Source organism: Pipistrellus kuhlii, unplaced genomic scaffold, assembly GCF_014108245.1.
Source record: "Pipistrellus kuhlii isolate mPipKuh1 unplaced genomic scaffold, mPipKuh1.p scaffold_m20_p_5, whole genome shotgun sequence".
In the NCBI taxonomy this organism is placed as follows: domain Eukaryota; kingdom Metazoa; phylum Chordata; class Mammalia; order Chiroptera; family Vespertilionidae; genus Pipistrellus; species Pipistrellus kuhlii.
In genome coordinates this window covers 46,159,273-46,181,828 of record NW_023425551.1, presented here as the reverse complement: position 1 = coordinate 46,181,828, position 22,556 = coordinate 46,159,273, and the positions used below count along the sequence as shown (strand labels likewise).

Genomic DNA, 22,556 nt, shown 5'->3' with positions numbered 1-22,556 from the left:
TCGATGTTTCTAGTTCTCTATCTCTATCCCTTCCTTTCTGTAAAAAAATCAATAAAATATATTTTAAAAAAGAAAAAAGAAAAAAGAAACATCGATGAGAGAGAAACATCGATCAGCCACCTCCTGCACACCCCCTACTGGGGATGTGCCCGCAACCAACGTACATGCCCTTGACCTGATCAAACCTGGTACCCTTCAGTCTTCAGGCCAACGCTCCATCCAGTGAGCCAAACCATTTAGGGCTGCTTTGTCTCATTTTAGCTGTTTACATTTTAACTTTTAAAATGAAAGTTAATGAATAAGGTTACAGAAGCCATGGAGTTTATCCAAGTAACTACAAAAAGAACAAGGATTATGTAAACATAAACCTAAATAATGGTTTTATCAAAGTAGTCTCACTCTACTATGAATAGAGTCTCAGAATACAAGAAACCTTTGGTTGTTCAGATTTTCAAGATGAATCATAGCAACAAAAAAAGTATTATTATTAGTATCATTATTATTTTATTGAGTATGTCCATCATGATGTGTCTCAAGTTCTTTCCAAGGATAACCTTTTCCAAAGCCCCTACCAAGGGAGCAGGCCTAAGCTGTCACATTTTTCTTTACAAGACTACTCATCTTTGTCTTGCCACAACTAATTGGACCAACTGAAGATAAAATCAGTGTCATGAAGAAGGAGTAAGAGCTGGGGTATGAGTTCCCATCGAACAAAATTGATAAGGAAGCCGAAACCGGTTTGGCCCAATGGATAGAGCATCGGCTTGGAGACTGAAGGGTCCCGGGTTTGATTCTGGTCAAGGGCATGTACCTAGGTTGCGGGCATATCCCCAGTGGGGAGTGTGCAAGAGGCTCTCTCTTATCAATGTTTCTAACTCTCTATCTCTCTCCCTTCCTCTCTGTACAAAAATCAATAAAATATATTAAAAAAATAAATTGATAAGGAAGCAAAAACCATAAATAAGCAAAAACTAAGAGAAATCCATTCACTATATTCATCATTCCAGAAGCACTAAGTGAATAAAGCAGGAATGTCTTTTATCTTCATGTAGATCACAGCTAAATGAGAAAAAAATAAAATAAATAAGTAAACTATTTATGAAATATGATAAATGCAAAGAAGACACTAACATAGTAAACTGTTACAGAATAACAGCGAGGATCTACTTAGGTTGGTCAAGAAAGGTCTTTCTTTCTTTTTTTAAATATGTTTGTATTGAATTTTTAGAGAGAGAGGAAAGGAAAGTGATAGATGAAAAAATCAATTGGCTGTCTCCTGCATGCATCTTACTGGGGATCAAGCCCAAAATCCAGCCATGTTCCCTGACTGGGAATTGAACTAGTGACCTCCAGGTGCATGAAATGTTGATCAACCAACTGAGTCATACCAGGCTAAAGAATAGTTTTATGAAATCCAGGCAATACCACGCTGCCCACTCAAATATTGGTGTTTCCATGAAAGTCAGTAATACAAAAGGGAACCTGCTCTTATCACCAGTATTTATCAAAGAATTTCTAACAATTAAAATGATATTTGAAACAAATAAGAAGTATATATAACTGTAGAAAAGAGAAGATAAATATATCATTATTTACAGATGATAAGATAGTGGACATTTATAAGTAATAAAAAAAAAGGGCAATAAAGTAGCCAGATAAGAAAGCAATCACTAACACCACTAGATTTCCTACATACCAGCAATCCCTAGTAATAAAATATGGTGGAAAAGACTTTTAATTTATAATATTGATGATTTTACGTGTGTGTGTGTGTGTGTGTGTGCTCACACAATATACATACACAAACATATATAAAACAGTCACCTTTAAAAGGACTATAAAGATCATATATCAGGAAAATTACAAAATTTACATTGAATAATATAAAAACAAGATTTGTATCAATGGAGAAATATAACAGGACCCTGGATAAAGTTGACTAAATGTCGTAAATATTGTCAATAGTTTTTAAATAGAGTTAGGACAATGAACACCTATAATGAAAATTGAATTTGTAATATATGTGAAGAACTTCATTTCATTTTTATTTATTGATTTTAGAGAGAGAAAGGGGGAGAGAGAGATCAATTTATTATTCTACTTGTTTATTTTTTTATGAAAAAAATTTAACAAGCCTTTTTTATTTATTTACTGTTTTTGTTGTTTTTTAAGAGAGAGTGAGAGGAAGGGAGAAAGAGAAACATTGATTTGTTGTTTACTTATAAACTTACTTATGCATAAACTTACTTATGCATTTATTGGTTGGCTCTTGTATGTGCTCTGACCTGGGATTGAACCCACAACCTTGGTGTATCAGGAGGATGCTCCAATCAACTGAGCCATCAATCAGGACAGGGCCTGTTCCACTTATTAATGATTTCACTGATTGATTCTTATATGTACCCTGACCAAGGAATTAAACCCACAACCTTGGCATATTGGGACAACACTAACCAGCTGAGTTACCCTACCAGGGTTTTTCTTTCTTTACTTTAACACACTCTTTAAAAAAAATATTTTTTATTGATTTCAGAGAGAAAGAGAGAGGGAGAGAGAGATAGAAACATTGATGATAACAGAGAGATCGGCTGCCTCCTGCACGCCTCACACTGTGGATCAAGCCTGCAACCTCAGCATGTGCCCTGACCAGGAATTGAACTGTGACCTCCTGGCTCATAAATCGGCGCTCAATCACTGAGCCACGCCGACTGGGCCTTACACATGCTTTCTAAGCAATCTATTTTATTTCCATGGCTTCAGTCACACTTCCAAACCAATAACTCTTATTTCAGACCGACTATCCTACTATATGAACATCACCATGTGATACATATACCTCAAACTCTACATTTCCCCCCTTTTCCATCCATTTATTCCAGTACTTTCATCAGCATTCCCAGTAACAGAAGATGGCGTTTTCATTTTTCCCATTGCCAAAGCCATGACTTGGACTAATTCTTCTTCTTCTTTTTTTTTTTTTTCCATTCAACTCTTTTTTTCATTTTTTTATTAATGTACTAAATGTGTACCATAATATACATTTGCTCCCCGCCCCACTCCTATACATGCCCTCACCCCCCAGAGTTTTGCGTCCACTGGTTATGCTTATATGCATGCATGCAAGTCCTTTTGTTGATCTCTTATCTCCTCCACCTCTCCCTAACCTTCCCATTGTAATTTGACAGTCTGATGCTTTACTGTCTCTGTATCTATCTTTTTATCAATTTATAATGTTCTTTATTATCCATAAATGAGTGAGATCATGTGATATTTTTCTTTTATTGACTGGCTTATTTCACTTACATAATGTTCTCCAATTCCATCCAGATTGCTGCAAATGGTAAGAATCCCTTCTTTTTTATGGCAGCATAGTATTCCATTGTGTAGACGTACCATGTTTTCTGGTCCAGTCATGTGCTAATGGGTACCTAGGTTGTTTCCAAATCTTAGCTATTGTAAATTGTGCTGCTATGAACATAGGGGCGCATATATCCTTTCTGTTTGGTGTTTCTAGTTTCTTAGGATGACTTGGTCTAATTTTTAATGCCTCTCTCCTTTATTTCTCTATAATCACACAATCTATACATGCTAATGGTCTGGCAGCCCAAATATTTTTTGAAACCATCCACTTTCCTCCATTTTCTTTATGTTTTACAGGGTTGTGTGTGTTTTTTTTTTTAAGATATTATATATAACTTTCCTCCATTTCAAGACTACTCCTTTAGTCTCAGTACTCTCCTCTCTGACTTCGATTATTGTATTACCCCTCTTTACTCGTCTTCTTGCCTCCAGTGTTGTTCTCAGAGCCAGTTTTAGGGCAGATGACCTGTGCAGTTGCAAAGGACCCTGAACTCAAAAAAGCCCCTCACTTGCCCAGCCGGTGTGGCTTAGTTGGTTGAAATCATCCCATGCACCAAGAGGCCCAAGGTTCCTCCAGGTCAACGCACATGCTGGGGTCGCAGATTCGATCCCCAGTAGGGGGCCTGTAGGAGGCAGCCAATCAAATGGATATTTTTCTCTCTCTTTCTTAAAAATAAGACAATAAGAATCAATATTGACTTAAAAATTAGTCAATATTGATTTCAGAGAGGAAAGGAGAGGGAGAGAGATAGAAATGTCGATGAGAGAAAATCACTGATTGGCTGCTTCCTGCATGCCCCCTACCGGGGATTGAGCCTGCAACCCTGTCATGTGGCCCTGACTGGAATGGAACTGGGGACCCTTCAGTCCGCAGACCAATGCTCTACCCACTGAGCAAAACTGGCCAAGGCAAAAAAATATATTTTTAAAAAGAGCCCCTCACTTGATGTTATGCTCTGTTGTTGCCATCTTGCAATTCGTAATATTGTTATCTTTGAACTAGTATTTTGTAAGTGAAGTCCAATGGGATAATAAAGCATGTGTATGAGCAGAGGAATTTGATGCAGCGATTGGAGTTATACAGCTGCAATAATATTCTCTTAAGTGAAGACAGAAATACAGAGAGAATGTCAAGTGCATAGACCTCTTGAATTCTGTCTATGGGTCCTTGGAGGCCAATGGATGCCAGGTAAGAATGTTGGCTGTGGAGGAAGAAAGTGGAAGAACTCAAAGAACTGAGAAGCCAAATTATTTGGACATTGATGTGTGTACACTGGAGACAGATGTTATACACTAAGACAGAAAATCTGGTCCCATACTATTCAAAATTAATAATGGGAAATAACTGAAGAGATGGAAAAGAATAGCCTCAAGCTAAGAACGAAGGTGGCAGCCAGGTGGGGTGAGCATGAAAAAAATCAGGGGGTTGGCCTGGCCGGCGTGGCTCAGTGGTTGAGTGTTGACCTATGAACCAGGAGGTTATGGTTCAATTCCCAGTTAAGGCGCATGCCCGAGTTGTAGGCTCAGTCTCCAGAGGGGATGTGCAGGAGGCAACCAATTAATTATTGTCTCTCATCATTGATGTTTCTATCTCTCTCTCCCTCTCCTTTCCTCTCTACAATAAAAATAGGCATAGATACATGGACAGAAAAATCTTAGAGGGGAGAGGGTGAAACTGGATGAAAAAGGGTGATGAAATTAGCCAAGAAGTGGGAGAGACTGGCTGAAAGAGTATGAGAAGATTAGCCAAAGGACATATATGCATCGCCCATGGACACAGACCCAGTGTGGTGAAGGCTGGGGGAGAGGAGGGCAGCTGGGGCTGGGTGGAGGTGGGCAAAAGGGAGTAAAATGGGGGACATCTGTAATAGTGTCAACAATAAAAATAAAATAAAAAATAAAAAGAAGTCTGCAAAGGGAAGGAGTACCCTCACGGAAGGATCATATTTTAATTAGGACAAGGTGGTAGAAGTAATGCACAAAAATATGGTTGAGAATGTGTGGTAGTTTCTTACCTCTATACAAGTAGAAAAGTTTGGGAGAGAGGGCACTTGCTGGGGCATTATGTATTAGAATGGCTGCAAACAAATGTGAAAAGATAGCTTATCATATAATTCTTGGTTGGTAATATAAACACACTATCCAGAGATAACAGTGTAGCCTTACTGTTTGGAGTACTTGTTGCTGTAAAATTTGTAATTGTGATAAAGTTTAAAGCCATCAAAATTTTCCTTCTTAGGGAATTGATTAAGTAATTATTGAATACTCATAAAAATAAAGTGTTCTCAATGTTGCCAATAAGAAAAATGACTAAAAAGAATTTTTAAAAAATATATTCTATTGACTTTTTACAGAGAAAAAAGGAGAGGGACAGAGAGAAACATTGATAAGAGAGAAACATCAATCAGCAGCCTCCTGCACACCCACATACTTGGGATATGCCCGCAACCAAGGTACATGTCCTTGACCAGAATTGAACCTGGGACCCTTGAGTCTGCAGGCCAATGCTCTATCCACTGAGCTAAATCAGTTAGGGCAACTAAAAGAATTTTTAATGGCACTAAAAGTTGTCTTTATAGAATATTAAATTTTTAAAAACAAGATAATAAACCATATACAGTATAATTCAAATTTGATTAAAATTTATATCTGCATAGAAAAATACATAAAATTGTGGTTATCGCTAAGTGATGCAATTATGAGTTATTTTAATTTTATTCATACCTTTTTAATTTTTTAATTTTAATTTTTAAAATTTTTTTATTGATTAAGGTATCACATACTTGTCCTCAACCCCTCATTATTTTTGTATTTTTATAAAGTGTTTATAATTTTCTTATAATTTTTAATAGGTAAAAAAGGAAAAATATAGTCTTTAGGAAATTACATACTTAAACACCCCAGAACCCTGTGCCTAAACTTGAAAATGTATATTTTACTTATTCTGAAATTTTGTGTTTGACAGATTCTTTTTTTAATTTTTTATTGGTTTAAGATAAGAAGGAAGAAGGAGATAGAAACATCAAAGATGAGAGAGAATCATTGATTGGCTGCCTGCACCCCATTATGGTGATGGAGATCACAACCCAGGCATGTGCCCTGACAGGGAATTGAACTGTGACCTCCTGGTTCATAGGTTGATGCTAACCACTAAACCATGCTAGCTGACTACAGATTATTCCCTATTCAAAGTTAAAAAAAAAGTAAGTGATTTAAATACTAATTAATTGACAAATAGAAAACTGCATAGGAGACAGTTTCTTATATTTGGATTTCACTGGATATAAATTTAATAGGTTATATTTTTATTCTGTATAAGAAGAATATTCAAAGATACTTAAAGTTTTATGTGAATTACCCATTAACCGTAAATCTTGAATAAACATTAACATGGTATTGTGCTTATTGTACATCCTGAGATATGACTGTTTAGCAAGATAGACAACAATACTGTGGGCAGGACTGACATCACTAGTTGTTTAAAGTGTGCTAGTATGTAACAAACCCACCTTTCCAAGATGCCATTGAAGCTGAAGGAATAAATTCCAAGTTATTTTACATTTATGTCAATAACTCACTTTTCTAGAGTTTTGTTTGTTAGATTCACCTGAGGAATTCTTTTTGGGAAGAATGATTAGACATCTTGAAAAGAATGGAGAATGCTAATACTGTAGAATAAATATATTATCTTTATTGGGAACAATTATTTAAAGTATATTTCCTGTTGAAAGTGTATTTTTAAGGAGCAGTATGTTGTTGGCATGACCCTAAAACATCCAATTAGCCCCTTATGCTCAGGTTGCCTCTCTTTTTTTTTTCCTTCTTTTCATTTTAGTAGTCATTAATGACCATTGCTTAGATACATTAATTCATTAGATTGCAAAATGGTGATATTAGAATTATGTTAGTCTTTTTCAGTTATTAACTGGGATACATCAATAAAGAGAATCTTTCTCGCCTTCTTTTGGTTTTCATTACTACAGTTGGTGTTGGAAAGTCCCTTTATTTGCTAGTTTTGAAATTTATAAGTTGGTTTCCTAGCATCCTCCCTCAACCTGATCAAAATCAGGTTGTTGTTTTTTTAAGTATCATTATGAACCCATAGATTCGAACATGTTTTACGCATTTCAATTTATTTTATTTATTATAATTAGTATCCTTAATAATAGCCAACATTTCCATCTTTAAGAAGGAGATGCTGCAAGTTGGCTCCTGTTCTTGTAAGACAACTCTAGCAATCTTTGATAACTTTCTTGCTCTCTGCTATACAACAAGCTCATCTTATGCATTTATTGCCTAAGATCTGTTATCAATTATTTCTCCAATGAGCCTGGTTTCCTTTTAATGGTGAAAGGTAGAGACTACAATCTGGATCCTAGGAGTAGCATTCACAGATTTTGATGTGTATGAATCCTATTTCAAGTTTCTGTGTTGTTGTTTTTTATAGTGGTTCTCATTTTACTCAGAGCAAAATCCTTTCAATGGCAAATAAGACCCTACATGATGTGCATGCTCTGTTTCTGCTCTTTCCTTATCACACATGCTCCTGTCTTTGGGCCATCGCCATGAGAATGCCATTTTCCCAGATAGGTGCATAGCTCAACCCCGCACCCCTTCATCTTCGGTAAGTCTTTGCTGATCTCACCTTCTCTCAGAAAACTATCCTGTTATCTCCAGCTAAAATCACAGCCATCGCCGAAACCGGTTTGGCTCAGTGGATAGAGTGTCGGCCTGTGAACTGTAAGGTCCCAGGTTCCATTCCGGTCAAGGGCATGTACCTTGGTTGTGGGCACATCCCCAGTGGGGGGCGTGCAAGAGGCAGCTGATCGATGATTCTTTCTCATCGATGTTTCTAACTCTCTATACCTCTCTTTTCCTCTCTGTAAAAAATCAATAAAATATATATTTTAAAATAAATAAATAAAATCAAAGCCATTACTTACTCCCCCCCAAAACATATCCAGTGTCCTGTGCTCTATTTATTTTCACACCACTTCTCATTTTTTTCATATAATTTATTATGTAGCACACTTTTCCTAAAATGTAAGCTCCACAAGGTAAAGGATTTTGGTCATTTGATTCACTGCCATATCTTTAGTGTTTAGGGCACTATCTGCACATGGTAGCTATTCAGCAGTACCTATTTGTTCAATGAACAAAGAAATGAAAGCTTAGGATATTTCTAAATTATCACAAATCTAGCCTATCAATGTGGATCAATCTTCAAAAAAAATGTTGAATTTAAAGCAAACATCTGTCAAAAAACAACCCATAAAAACAAAACAAAACTGAATTATAACCAGATATGCAGAGACAAGTCCATGAATTTCAAAACTGTCCTGACATTTCTGGGTACATGGTCAGACTCAGAGCAAAGTCTGTACATTCATTTTAAAAAATATATATTTTATTGATTTTTTGCAAAGAGGAAGAGAGAGGGAGAGAGAGTTAGAAATATCAAAGAGAGAGAAACATCGATCAGCTGCCTCCTGCACACCATCCTACTGGGGATGTGCCCACACCAAGGTACATACCTTTGACCAGAATGGAATCTGGGACCTTTCAGTCCACAGGCCGACGCTCTATCCACTGAGCCAAACCTGTTAGTCTGTACATTCATTTTTTAAAAAATATACTGTATTGATTTTTTACAGAGAGGAAAGGATAGAGATAGAGAGCTAGAAATGTCGATGAGAGAGAAACATCGACCAGCTGCCTCTTGCACACCCCCTACTGGGGATGTGCCCGCAACCAAGGTACATGCCCTTGACCGGAATCGAACCTGGGACCTTTCAGTCCGCAGACTGACGCTCTACCACTAAGCCAAACCGGTTTTGGCTGTACATTCATTTTTTGAAAAATAAATGTAATATAAGCTGAGTTTCTATTTGTGATGAAAAGAAAAAATGAGAATTGAGATATGCCTCAAAGTATACACCTTACAATTGCCCTAGAGAAATTTATTTATTTATTTATTTATTTATTTATTTATTTATTTATTTTTATATATTTTATTGATTTTGTACAGATAGGAAGGGAGAGAGAGAGTTAGAAACATCCATGAGAGAAAGTCATTGATCAGCTGATCATCGATTAGCCTCTTGCACACCCTCTACTGGGGATATGCCCGCAACCAAGGTACATGCCCTTGACCGGAATCGAACCCGGGACCCGTCAGTCCCCAAGCCGACGCTCTATCCATTGAGCCAAACCGGTTTTGGCTGCCCTAGAGAAATTTAGTGTGCTTAATGCCCATGCTCTCACTAATGTAATTAATCAACTATTACCAATAGACAGGTCCCAAACTGTACTTTTATTTTGTATAAAAATAATTGCTTCAGGCCTTTTGGTTTGTTTTTACTCTTAAAATCCACATTTTAAACAGCTGGAAGCCATATCATTAAATAATTGATGTGGCAAATATGGATTCTGGACTACTATTGAGATTCATATTTTTCTTGGTTCATGAGGCTGAGCCTTCCAAGTTTTTAAGATGAATTACAGGGTGAGAGCCTGCTAGGAAGAGACCAGAGATGGGGCAGATGAGAAGACTAGAGAAGTACTAAACACATGCCTAACCCCAGGGACCAGGTCTGAGGGCCTTGGAAAAATGCCTATGGCCAAAGGCTGAAGGACTTATTTTCTCGGGGGTCTGTGAGACAGGAGATACAAGCAGTGCTCTGCTTAGTATGAGGCTTAATATCAGGAGGAGGATTTGAGAACCAAACATTCCCCTGGACCATGATAAGAGTCACACCAAAGGAGACTTTGATGCTCTGTGGGAGGCACTGTGTGTATGGAGGTATCCAAAGGAAGGGCCATAGTAATGGGGAGAGTATCAGGAAGGATTTCATATGAGATCTGTCTGTGAATACATGTGCAATACTCTAATGGGGACCCCAGAACCTCTCCACAGGAATTATATAGGGGCTGGAGGTCCAGTGTCAACAGATGAGCAGTGAGCCAGTGCAATTTAATGTGATCTTATCAATTCCTTCAGGCTAATGAATTCTGAGGAAATTTAAATTTTCATTGGAAGAAAATTGTGGCACCACACTACCGGGGATTGAGCACTGCATTGAGAGAGGGGTAAAAGATATTGGTTGTCATTTTGATCACTAACTAGCTGGGTTATTTGGGGCAAGTCAAGAATCGGAATTTAGTCTTAGAAGGGGCTTTGAAGTTGATTAAGGCCAGCTTCCTTCCTCCAATTCACCTGGAAATAAAACTATGCTATGGAGGCTATATATATATATATATATATTTTTAATGATTTCAGAGAGGAAGGAAGAGGGAGAGAGATATAGAAACCTAAATGATTAGAAGCCCGATGCACGAAGATTCGTGCAGAATGGGCCTTACTTCCTCTGGCTGCTGGCACTGCCTTAGCTCCAGCTGGAGCCACCTTTCCACCTTCCCATGTTGCCCAGAGGCTGGGAGTGGCTGGGGCCATGAGGAATGCCTGGCTGCTTGGTGCCTGTGTATGCAAATTAACACAACATCTTTGTTGGATTAATTTGCATATCCACTCCTGATTGACTGGTGGGCATTGTAAAGGTACGGTTAATTTGCATCTTTTTTATTAATGTAGATGAGAATCATTGATTGGCTGCCTCGTGCATATTCCCCACTGGGGATCAAGCCAGCAACCTGGGCATCTGCCCTTGACCAGAATTTGAACCCTGGATCCTTTAGTCCACAGGCTGATACACTTTCCACTGAGCCAAACCAGCTAGGGCTGAAGGCAGTATATTCTTTCTTTTTAAAAAATGTATTTTATTGATTTTTTACAGAGAGGAAGAGAGAGGGATAGAGAGCTAGAAATATTGATGAGAAACATCAATCAGCTGCCTCCTGCACAGCCCCTGCTGGGGATGTGCCTGCAACCAAGATACATGCCCTTGACAAGAATTGAGCCTGGGACCCTTCATTTGGCAGGCCAACGCTCTATTCACTGAGCCAAACCGGTTTCAGCAAGGCAGTGTATTCTTAATGGGAAGTTCATTTTCAGATTGAGTTGCAGTTTCTCTTTTTATTTCATCCATCTCCTTTTTGCCTTCTAAAGAAACACTATACTCCTCTGGGGGAGGTACCTAATGGGGGTAAAAACACCATTTCTTGACTTTAAACAGCCAGATTTAAAATTCCAGTTCCACTTGGCCAGCGTGGCCAGTGGTTGAGCATTGACCCAGGAACCAAGGTCACTGGTTCAATTCCTGGACAGGGCAAATGCCCTGGTTATGTTCTCGATCCCCAGTAGGGGGATGTGCAGGAGGCAGCTAATAGATAAATGCTTCTACTCTTGTTGTTCTCATTAGGTTACTTTCCTAAGTTTCAGTTTCCTCATATATAAAATGGGCATAACAATAGTACACATGGTATTATTATTACTATTCCACACGATATACTTTCAAATATCTAAAAATAGTCATACCTTCCCTTGATTTTCATTTCTTCAGGTTAAATATTTCTAAGTCCTTAAAATATTATCCAGAATGATAACAAAACTTTTTTAAAAAGTATATTTTTATTTATTTCAGAAAGGAAGAGGGAGAAACATCAAGGAGAGAATCTTTGTTTGGATGCCTACTGCACACTCAACCACTTCCTAAATGTATCTCATTCTGTCTTGAAGACCATGTTGCCTGATAATTGACAAAGTTGTCATCAGATATTTGCCTAATTCTCATCCTTGCTTTTCATTCCTGAACTTGATTTTCATCCTAGTTTGTTCCAGATATGGCAGTTGGACTTGACAACAAATTTGTTTCCCAGTTTTTGTCCCTTGGCACAAAGCTATCTCTATGATTTGAACTAAACCTGGAATGTCCTTCTCTTGGAATGTTCCAGGACTCTTGGACCACTTCTCCTCTCTATTTATATTCACTCCCTTGGTGATCTCATCTATAGTATTATGACTTTAAATATACCATCCACATGCTAATTACTCTATTTTATTTCTTCAGCTCACACCTCTCCCCTTATACTCCAGACTCAATCTCATTTGGGATTTTGCCATCTAAAATTTGACATGTTCAAAATCAAGAACATTTTTTGGGAGAGGAGTCATTATCTTGACTGTAATAATTTGATGGGTGCATGCCTATGAAAAAAACTCAGTGGATAGAGCCTCGGCCTGTAGACTGAAGGGTCCTGGGTTTGATTCCAGTCAAGGGCACATGCCCAGGTTGCAGGCTCCATCTCCAGGGGGGGGCATACATGAGGCAGCCAATCAATGATTGTCTCATCATTGATGTTTCTATCCCTCCCTCTCTGAGATCAATGTATTAATCCATCTGACTGAGAAAAACAAAAACAAAAAACAAAAACACAAAAAAAACCCCCAAAACCCACATACTCAAAAACCTCAATTCTGAGACTAAGTCCTTATTTCCCATTATAACTCAACCACATGGCATGCCAGGACCTTAGCAGTGGACAAGTGGTAAGGCGTGTCCAGAACTTGAGAGCTAGAAAGTTGGTTATGAAAACCTGGTCCATAAAACTTTACTGTATTTGTTTTGATGCAATCTCTGTACATAAATACATATAACCAGAGAGGTAAAGTGAGACCAGGGGTAGTGGCAATATTTAGTGAAGCAATTTTTTTAAAAATATATTTTATTGATTTTTTTTGCCCCCCTCCCTTCCTCCCACACATCCCCTCCCTCCCCAGAGTTTTGTGTCCAATGGTTGTACTTATATGCATGTATAAAAGTCCTTCGGTTGATCTATTATCTCCCCCAGATCTTCCTCCCCTCCCCGCTGTAATTTGACAGTCTACTTGTTGATATAAGTGAAGCAATCTTAATGATCATGCTTTTATTATTAAGTATTTGGTCCTGAAATCAAATTTTCAGGAGGGGAAAGAAATATAGGGACTGGCAAATGAACTGCATACTATCCTAATAGCCTGGAATTAAAAGGTTCTAGCTGGGAAACTGCTGGCAGAACCATAAATACGGCCAAAAGCTTTCACACTGGCTGGGCAAACAGCAAGGATTATGAAGCACATAATCAGTTCAGAGGGCACTTCAACGGGAAGCCAGGCGCAGTAGGATATTGGATTTCTGGCAATGGGACTAATTTTAGAAAGCACCAAATGGTAGGTTTGAACCAAATGAACTTTAAGATAACCTGTGAGCGTGGTGTAAGACAGAGAATATCCTTATTGACTAGTCACTAAAGGCAGACATGTAGATTCTGATTTCTGAAACCAGTCCTAAACAAGCAGGGCTAACAGTATCATTCTTTTAGGGCTCTAAGCCATGAGTTTCCATTGAATTCTCTATTAATTTAGAGGGCAAATCCCTCAGGTCCCCCTAGTCTTGACCAGTAGCTGGCTGTTTTATTACCAACCCAGCATTCATAAACTAGAAAGCTACTTCAATATTTACAGCAAGAACTCTTGTGAAATGAAAAATCCCATCCAAGTGTCTACTAAGTTAGCTAGTAATTTTAATTAAAGCTGACATGTTGAACTTTCAAGCTAATTACATTAAAATTGTTACTTTTTGGCACCCAATTTCTTGTTCAGGTGTGGATCCTGCAATCAATAAGGCTAACTAAATAGGACACCTCCAACTGAAATCATGCTTCAGGGAACTCTAATGACTAGCTCCTTACAACTCTGAATAAATCTTTGCTAAAAACATTAGTAAGGCACTTTTCAGCCTTACCCTCTCCACTTGTCTCAGCTTCTGGAGCGCCTTCGCTCAGCGCTTATAAATCTCATTTTGTGAATTTGGAACAAGTCACAAATTCACCAGACACTTTATTTCTCTCCCATAGTCTTGCTATCTCTATAGCTTAAAGACTATTGACAATATCACAAGATATTTTGCTTTTCACTTTCCTTGGCATTTTATAATGCTGACATGGAAGACAGAACCCCATGCACTGCGGGGGCCCAGCGTTCCAAGATGGCTGACAGGTAAACACCTAGCCCCAGACGCACACAACAATTTCAACAAAATACAACTAAAATATAAAATGGACATTACCCAGAACTACAGGAAAGTCAACTGACTGGAAATTCTACAATAAGAAGCAAGGAAAAAACGAGAAGGAAGCGTGGAGGAGCTGTAAAAGCCCAAGGTACGGAGACACACGGCGCGCGCGGAGGACAGAGCCGGAGAGGGAGGCTGAGTGCCTGGTGGGCGTTCCCTAGCAGGAAGGAGATAAAACTCCGACTGTGCTGGGCCCCAGTTCTGACTGCTCTGAATCCCAGTTCTAGGCCAGATCCCGGGGACCCAGGCTCACACAGAGGGAGCTGGGCTGGGAGGCCGAACCCCGGGGGAGCAGCGAAAGGAGGTCCTGGAGGCGCACACATTGCGCGCAGAGAAGGGACAGTCGGCTGTGCCGCGGGATTGCCCTGGCGGGAAGGAGACAGGGGCTCCAGTCTGCTCTGAACGCCACCTCCAACTCCACTTCCAACTGAACTGAACCCCAATACCGGGCTCATTGGGGGAGAGCATAGACTGTTTGGCAGCAGGCAAAAATCGAGGGCACCTTTCTCTCAGAGGCACTTGCAACTAGTACTGAAGGACCCGCATAGGGCGGGGCTGACGGAAGCCAAAGCTGCAGACTCCACCCTGAAACCCCGCCCCATCCAAGCAGAACACAGAGACTTTTAAGGCTACCAACTCAGGAAAGCTGCGAAAATGCGGAGATGAAATAGATCACAAACGAAAGACATGGAGGACAAAAAGCGACTGGATAGTTCAAATCTATGCTTATAAGGTTTTTAAAGAATTTCCTAGAAAAGATGGAATAGACCTATGAGGATATGAAAAGGGATCAACTAGAATTAATAAGGAATCAACAAGAAATGATAAGGGATCAACAAGAAATGATAAGGGATCAACAAGAAATAAAGAATACATTGTCTGAAATAAAAATTATAGTCCTAAAAACAGAATGGAAGATCGCAAGAATCAAGTCAAAGATATGGAACATAAAGAGCCAGAAGACACTCCTCCACAGAAGCTAGAAGGCAAGAGAATCCAGAAAATTGAAGATAATGTAAGAAACCTCTGGGACAACTTCAAGCGAACCAACATCAGAATTATGGGGGGGTCCCAGAAGTTGAGAGAGAGCAAGATATCGAAAACATACTGAAAGAAATAGTGACAGAAAACTTCCCCCACCTGGCAAAAGAATTAGACTTACAAGTCCAGGAAGCGCACAGAACTCCAAACAAAAGGAATCCAAAGAGGACCACACCAAGACAAATCATAATTAAAATTCCAAGAGCAAAAGACAGAGAGAATATTAAAAGCAAGAGCAAAGAAGGTAGTTACCTATAAAGGAGCACCTACCTATATGATTGTCAGCTGATTTCTCAACAGAAACCATGCAGGCCAGACGAGAATGGCAAGAAATATTCAAGGTGATGAATAGTAAGAACCTACAGCCAAAGATAATCTATCTAGCAAAGTTATCATTCAGAACAGAAGGTCAGATAAAGAGCTTCACTAATAAAAAAAAGGCTAAAGGCGTTCATCAACACCAAACCAGAATTATATGAATTGAAGGGGATTCTTTCAGAAGAGAAAGTAAATAAAGATAAAAATTATGAACAACAAATACGTAACTACCAGCAAGTGAATCTAAAAACCAAGGGAATTAAAAAATCTGATGAACAATATTAACTGTTGAATAGAATAGAATCAGAGGTATGGAAGGGGAGAGAACTGACGATTCTTGGGGAAAAGGGGAGTGGGGGATGTGGGAAGAGACTGAACATAAACTGTGCACCTATGGAGGACAATGGGGGTTGGAGAAAGGGCAGAGGCTGGGGTGGGAACGTGGTGGAGAGCAAGTGTGTATGGGGGGGAGGAACATTTGTAATATGAATAAAAATTTATTTTTAAAAAATCTAATACAATGCAATAAAGTAAATGCACCTTATAATTTATTAACTAAGAAAATGTAAATTTCAAGTTGGAAGAAGCAAAACCAGAATTGCAGGAAAAGGTCAGAGGGATAATTTTGTCTTTCACAACTTTGCCTTGCTTTGAAGTTTGTTTGCCAGCTCTAAGGGTAGCTAGCCACTTGTCGGAAAGTTTTATGTAGGACCCCATTAGTCTTTTAGTATTATTCACTTAAAATTTACTGTATAACCAAGTACCAAGTAGTTAAGAGTCTCTATAAAACCATGAAATGGATCTTATATACTAAATGATTTCTAAATACAACTGAGGTCACAGCAATGACATTTAATTATCAATCTTGTATCAGGGATGCAATAGTCAAAAATGCAATTGTTGCACTTTAGACAATCTCATTGAATACTTATCTGAAGGTGTACTTTACCTCTAAGGATTTATCTAAGGTCAAATTTTCCTCGTACTTTTTGATGTCAGGATACTCACAATGTTAATTGATCTAAATACCGAGCCATTTTAATTTGGGCTCAAGAAACATTTCCAGACCCTCTCTTTAACTGTATGGGTTCAAAATAGAATTCTTCTAAGGGAAAACTTTTTAGGGAGTTTGGCATTTTGACCATGGTATTTATAGATTTGTGAACTATTTAGAGAAAATAATCATGAATGGGGACCTAATCACCCAAGATAGATCAGATGCCATTACTGTTTACACTAAATCCATTCTGTACAATGTCCTACTAGTTCTAACTCAAGATTATTTTCAGTGACCTTACTTGTGACCTCTGCCACTGTGCCCTCTAGTCTAATTATTAATCTCCATTTTTGTTTAAACCTTTTCAAATTATAATTATACCCCTCCTACCCCATTAAAGGCTGTTTCTTCATCTCCATTAAACTTTCACTCAGCTTTAATTACACATTTTACATTTAAATACTTAACCAAAGGTAAGACATTCACCCAATTATTTGATTACAAAATTCTTTAATTGGTGTGGGGGGGAATTCCATTACAAACACTTAAGTTTGACATCACTCTTAGAAACAGAGCTAGGAAGTAATCTACTAGTTAACAGGTTGTGAGCATCCAGGACTGTGCGCCACGACTAAAAATTACTCCAGATAATCTTGATCTGCATGTTTTCTTTCCATGTCCATAATATGAAGAGCTTTTCCTGGTCACGAGTTTTCCATACAACAGGCAGGTAAATCTTGTAATACTAGTCCTAGGAAAAGAAAACACTTCAGATTTACAAACCTACCAATATCAGAACTTATTAAAATTTATTTCCAAAAATGCTATTGTCCTTTTAGTGGTCTATCTCAGAAGCCAGATCCGTATTTAGTTTTTTTTCAACAGAAATTCAGGTTCGGGATAGGATCATCACAGACAAGACCAAGGACACAATGTTGACTGTTAAGCAAAATATGTGACTCACAGAAATGGTTACAGCTTAACGTCCTCACAAACTGGTCTCTTTCAACAGGCAGACAGCGACCCCTCACTGTTGGTAGAGAAAACAAAACACAAAACTATTGTGAGGTAGTTTCCCCCTTGCAGGTAACAAAAATTCATGTTTTATCGTGGTCTTATTTCAGAAGCCGAATCCGTATATGCTTTTCTTCAGGCAATCAGCTTCGGGATAGGTTTCATCATTGATTAGACCATAAACCAAAACATTACAAGGCAAGCACGTTCTTGTAAGCCACACCACTTACTTCAAAACGAATCTGACAGCCAGTGACACCCACAGCTTCATCAGTACTCATCAACTCCCAGGATGCTGTTCAAAAACAAAAAAATTCATTTATACTACATATAGACTGAACATACGCTGAATCAAAAATATTAGTCCAACACATACATACTTGGCAACTTTGTCAGGTTTTAGCCAGGTCATTTTCCAGCGAATATCCTCCCATAAGCTTTGGGATTTTCCCTTGCATCTAGTAAGAAGGAAGTAAATCTCAAACGATGCACCATCCTTTATTCTTGTCAATCAACAGGTTTATCTCTCCTGCTTAAAAACTCAACGCCCAACTGCACTTACCTTAGCATCTTCACGAAACAGCTTCGTTACACCGAGCGCCATTGTTCCTGCAGGGAAATAATCTATTTAAAACGAAGCAGTCTAACGGAATAGAGTTCAAGGTGTTCAGTACCAAAATAACCTCCCCCAACCCCCCACTTCAGTGATCCGATTTGCACACAGCGCCACCTGGCCACAGGACTACCGTCTCCGGCAAAAAAAAAAAAATCAGAGGCTGTCCATTTTGAAATAACCGTTTCATCCGGCGACATAAGACAATTGCCTTAAGTTAAAATGAACTCCTAGCCCCAAATCCTGGGAAAGTGGTTTTCCTGCCGCTGCTGGGGCTCGGCCAGCTGGCTGCCTGGGCTCAGGAATCAGGCCGCGCGCCAGCTGCCTCCAGCCTGAACGCCGAACCGTGGCCACCACCACTCGGCACACGTGGCAGCGCGGCTGCGTCCTCCCCACTTGCCGGTTCTCAATATAAAACACTGAGCTCACGCAAACCAATAAGCCTTTTTTCACAATTCTTTAGGTCCCAACTGTAGCCCTGGCCTCCGGGGTCCCCTCAAATCCTCGCCCCCGACACCCTACTCACCAAGAACACAGAAACGGCACCCAGCCCGGGCGCAAAAGAGGGAGCTGCCCTGCCAGCAGTTCCCTATATAGCCTCTCCCGAGCCAGACCGAGGCCGCCCCGCCCTCGCGCAGCCATTGGACGCGAGCAAAGGAGGGGGCGCGGCCTTTCCTGCGGGAGAATGCGAGCGGCCCCGCCCTCGCACAACCATTGGACGCGAGCGGAGGCGGGGGCGGGACCTCTCCTGCGGGAGGATGCGCGCGGCGGCTCTTTTCTTCGGGAGACTCGTTCCGGGCGCGGTGCGCGCGCCGCCCGCCCCCAGCCCGCCGCCCGCCGCGCGCCCGCTCAGCCTTCTGCGCGTGCCCGCCGCCGGCGCGCTGCTCGGGGTCCCGACCGAGCCTGGCTCTACGTGGCGCGGGGGTGGCGCCAGAATTCAAACCGACAGGCGTGGTCGGAGGCCAGGCTCCTGCCTGCTGCGAGCCTAGCTGCCGGCCCGGGACGGGACTGGGAAGCTCGGATGAGCGTGGGTTTTGCAGTGTGGGGCGGCCCCAGCCTGCGATCCGCTCGAGAAGCCGGGCTGGCTGGCGCCTGGAGCGGGTGGACGCCCGGCGGCCGCCGCTCGCCGGGAAAGAGAAATGGGCGGGTACAATAGAAATGCTCGGGAGAAGAAAGTATGTGAAAGCGCCGCGTTTCTGCTCCGGTCCCCGAGGAGGACACCCCGCCTGCGGGGAGAGGCGGCGGGCAGCGGGACACGCGGCCCAGGGCGAGGCCCTATGGCGCTCCCTCCACCCCCAGGCGTCCTAGGGGCAGGCGCTGCAGTTACTCTATTTTCAGCCTAGAATGCTCCCTGAGACAGTACATCCATGCGGTAAATATTCCTTTCCGCAGAGGAGAAAACGGAGGCCTACAGCAGACAAGTAAATTTGCCTAAGTTTACACAACTGAAAAAGCTTGGCTGTTTTTAATTCCTTTGTATTAAGTTGTAATGAATGCAGGAGAAAGATTAATTTGAGGACGATAGCAGAATGCTTTATCCAAACGACACTCACAAAGTCCTGCAGCAGCGGTGTATTCATTATTATGTGCGAACAAATATATGGGTATGTGCACACAAGCACACAGGACATTTAAACAGGGCAGCGTTTGAAAATGCAAGTCTTCATAGCACTTACTAGTTCTGCTGTGTTGGATTTTGTCTAAGGAACACATGGTTTTGTGCATCGTTCTTTATTTTTCTGCCCAGAATAGTGCCTGGGGAAAAGGTTGAATGAATGAATGTGATGGCTTTCAGAAAATTAAAGATCAAATTACAGAGTGAAAGGTAATAGTGAAAAGCAGATTTCTATAACAGGAACCAAAGTGATGAGGAATTTACTTGGCTTAGCATTATGTAGGACTTTAGATACTGTTTTGTAGTGTACAATGTAAATTTGCACATTGCTCAAAAAAAAATACAGATGTATATAAAAAGTAAAAGTTCCGTTCCATACCATTGGGAGTCTTTTCATATTAACAGTAACCACTATTAACAATTTTTGAAGCTTTCTGTGCATGTACAGATGCTTTTTTGGCTTATGATGGAGTTACATCCCAGTAAACCCCTTAGTAATTTGAAAATCTCTTTCAAAGAAAATGCATTTAATACACTTCACCTGCTGAACATCTTAGCTTAGTCTAGACTACCTTTAATGTTCTCAGAACACTTACATTAGCCTACAGTTAGGCAAAATCATCTAATACAATGAATATAACATGGAGTTTTGGTTGGTTATCCTGTGATAGCTTACCTGACTGAGAGATGTAGCTTGCTGCTGTTGGCCAGCATCAGGAGACAGTATCCTAACATATTGCTGGCCAGGAAAACGATCAAACCTCAAAATTTAAAATACAGTTTCTACTAGATTATTATCACTTTTGTACCATTTTTGGTACCAAGATTGTAAGTCAAGTTATCAGTTAGGAACTGTCTGTACAAATAAACTGAGTGACCAGATTATTACGATTTCAGAACCCATAATAATATGGCCACTCAGAGAGTGTGTGTGTGTGTGTGTGTGCACACACGCGCGTGTGCGCATGCTCATGTGCATGTATACATACAAATTTTCATAGACTTGCAGTGGCCTTGCCTACTCTAGTCATATATATGAGGCCCAGTGCATGAATTCATGCATGGGTGGAGTCTGGCCAGCCTGGTCAGTGGGAGGGGACATGGGCGGTTGCCTGACCTGCCTGCTGGTCAAACTCCTGGTGGAGGGGACAATTTGCATATTAGCCTTTTATTATATAGGATATACACTGAGTGGCCAGATTATTATGCATTTAGAGATCATAACAATCTGGCTACTCAGTGTATATGTTCATATTTTTTCACATAAGTAGGATCTATATACATTAATGCAACTTGCTTTGTTCCTTCATAAAAATCACAGACATCTTTCCATATCAGTGAATATAGATCAATATTCCTGTTTATAGCCTGCATAGCATTTAATTGGATGCCTCATAATTTATTTAACTATTTCCCAATTTTTCATTATAATATTATTGGTGGAGAGAGGTTCTTGTCCACACCAGTTGCTGGTGGGGGTGGATTTCTTGAAATAGCTCCAGAAAAAGAATTTTCTGAGACTCGGAAGGGGGAAGGGATGATAAGGTATAGTGGAAAGCGTTATTTCTGTGGAATCAAACCCCTGAGTTTCCAAAGTCACATTTTCCTTCATCTCCCCAAGGAAATAGAGTAGCTGTGGCTTCAGCGAGCTAGAATCAGTCAGTGTCCAGCCAAGCATCAGGGTAGCTTATTTTGTGTTCCCAGTTGCAGTCCATTAGTCTATTGTGTGTGGCGTCTGCATGGTCACATGGCCATGGAGGGAACACAGGCAAATGGAAGGAAGCAGGAATAAAGCCAAAGGAACCAGGGAACCAAGAGAGAGAATTCCTTTGGCGGATTATGTATCCCCAAATTTTCATGGACTTGCAGTGGCCTTGCCTACTCTGGCCAATAATCTCTATTTCCAGGTTTGATTGACATCTTTCCTATGTCATTCCAACTTCACAATACAAGCATCTATCTCCCCTTTGTTGGACCGCTTCCCCCAGTGTTTTCCAGGGAATGGGCCAGGGGTTCCCTGGTGAGTGTGAAATTGCAGCTTTCTGGTGAAGCTGCCCAAATGTCTGGCTTCCTCCTTTTTTCCTTTTCAATTATTAATAACTAGCTAATTACAGCAGTATCAATAGCGCTGAACTGAATTATAGATATGTCATTGTGAGTTTATGAGAAGACCTGCAAGATCAATTTCTAGAAGTGAATCAAAGATTATGTATGTACACTTTTATTTGTGATAGCCTGGCCAGTGTGGCTCAGTGGTTGGGTGTTGACCCATGAACCAGGAGGTCATTGTTTGGTTCCCTGTCAGGGCACATGCCTGAGTTGTGGGATTGATCTCCAGTAGGGGGCGTGCAGGAGGCAGCCTATTGATAATTCTTATCATTAGTGTTTCTATCTCTTCCTCTCCATTCCTCTCTCTGAAATCAATAAAAACATATTTTTTAAAAATTTGTGATAGATATTGCTTAATTGCTCCCACCTTCTTTCCACTTCCACCAAATTATTGTATTGTGATTATATTTGGAAGTGTGTTTCATTAATTGAAACACATGACTATTATAGGATGGCGATTATTACATAATCAAAATTGAG

General features: G+C 40.2%; 1 long non-coding RNA gene and 2 other non-coding genes across 3 annotated transcripts; all 3 read right to left on the bottom strand.

Annotated features, from left to right (window-relative positions):
- Nucleotides 1-17,201: 17,201 nt before the first annotated feature.
- Nucleotides 17,202-18,971, bottom strand: LOC118705320. Its single transcript, XR_006740027.1, has 6 exons — nt 18,879-18,971; nt 18,302-18,348; nt 18,120-18,197; nt 17,970-18,034; nt 17,690-17,755; nt 17,202-17,476 (listed from the first exon to the last, which is right to left on the bottom strand). It is a non-coding gene; the product is annotated as an uncharacterized LOC118705320 (long non-coding RNA).
- Nucleotides 17,571-17,643, bottom strand: LOC118706221. The gene has a single exon (XR_004983945.1). It is a non-coding gene; the product is annotated as a small nucleolar RNA SNORD50 (small nucleolar RNA).
- On the bottom strand, nt 17,843-17,912 carry LOC118706222. Its single transcript, XR_004983946.1, has one exon. It is a non-coding gene; the product is annotated as a small nucleolar RNA SNORD50 (small nucleolar RNA).
- Nucleotides 18,972-22,556: the final 3,585 nt, after the last annotated feature.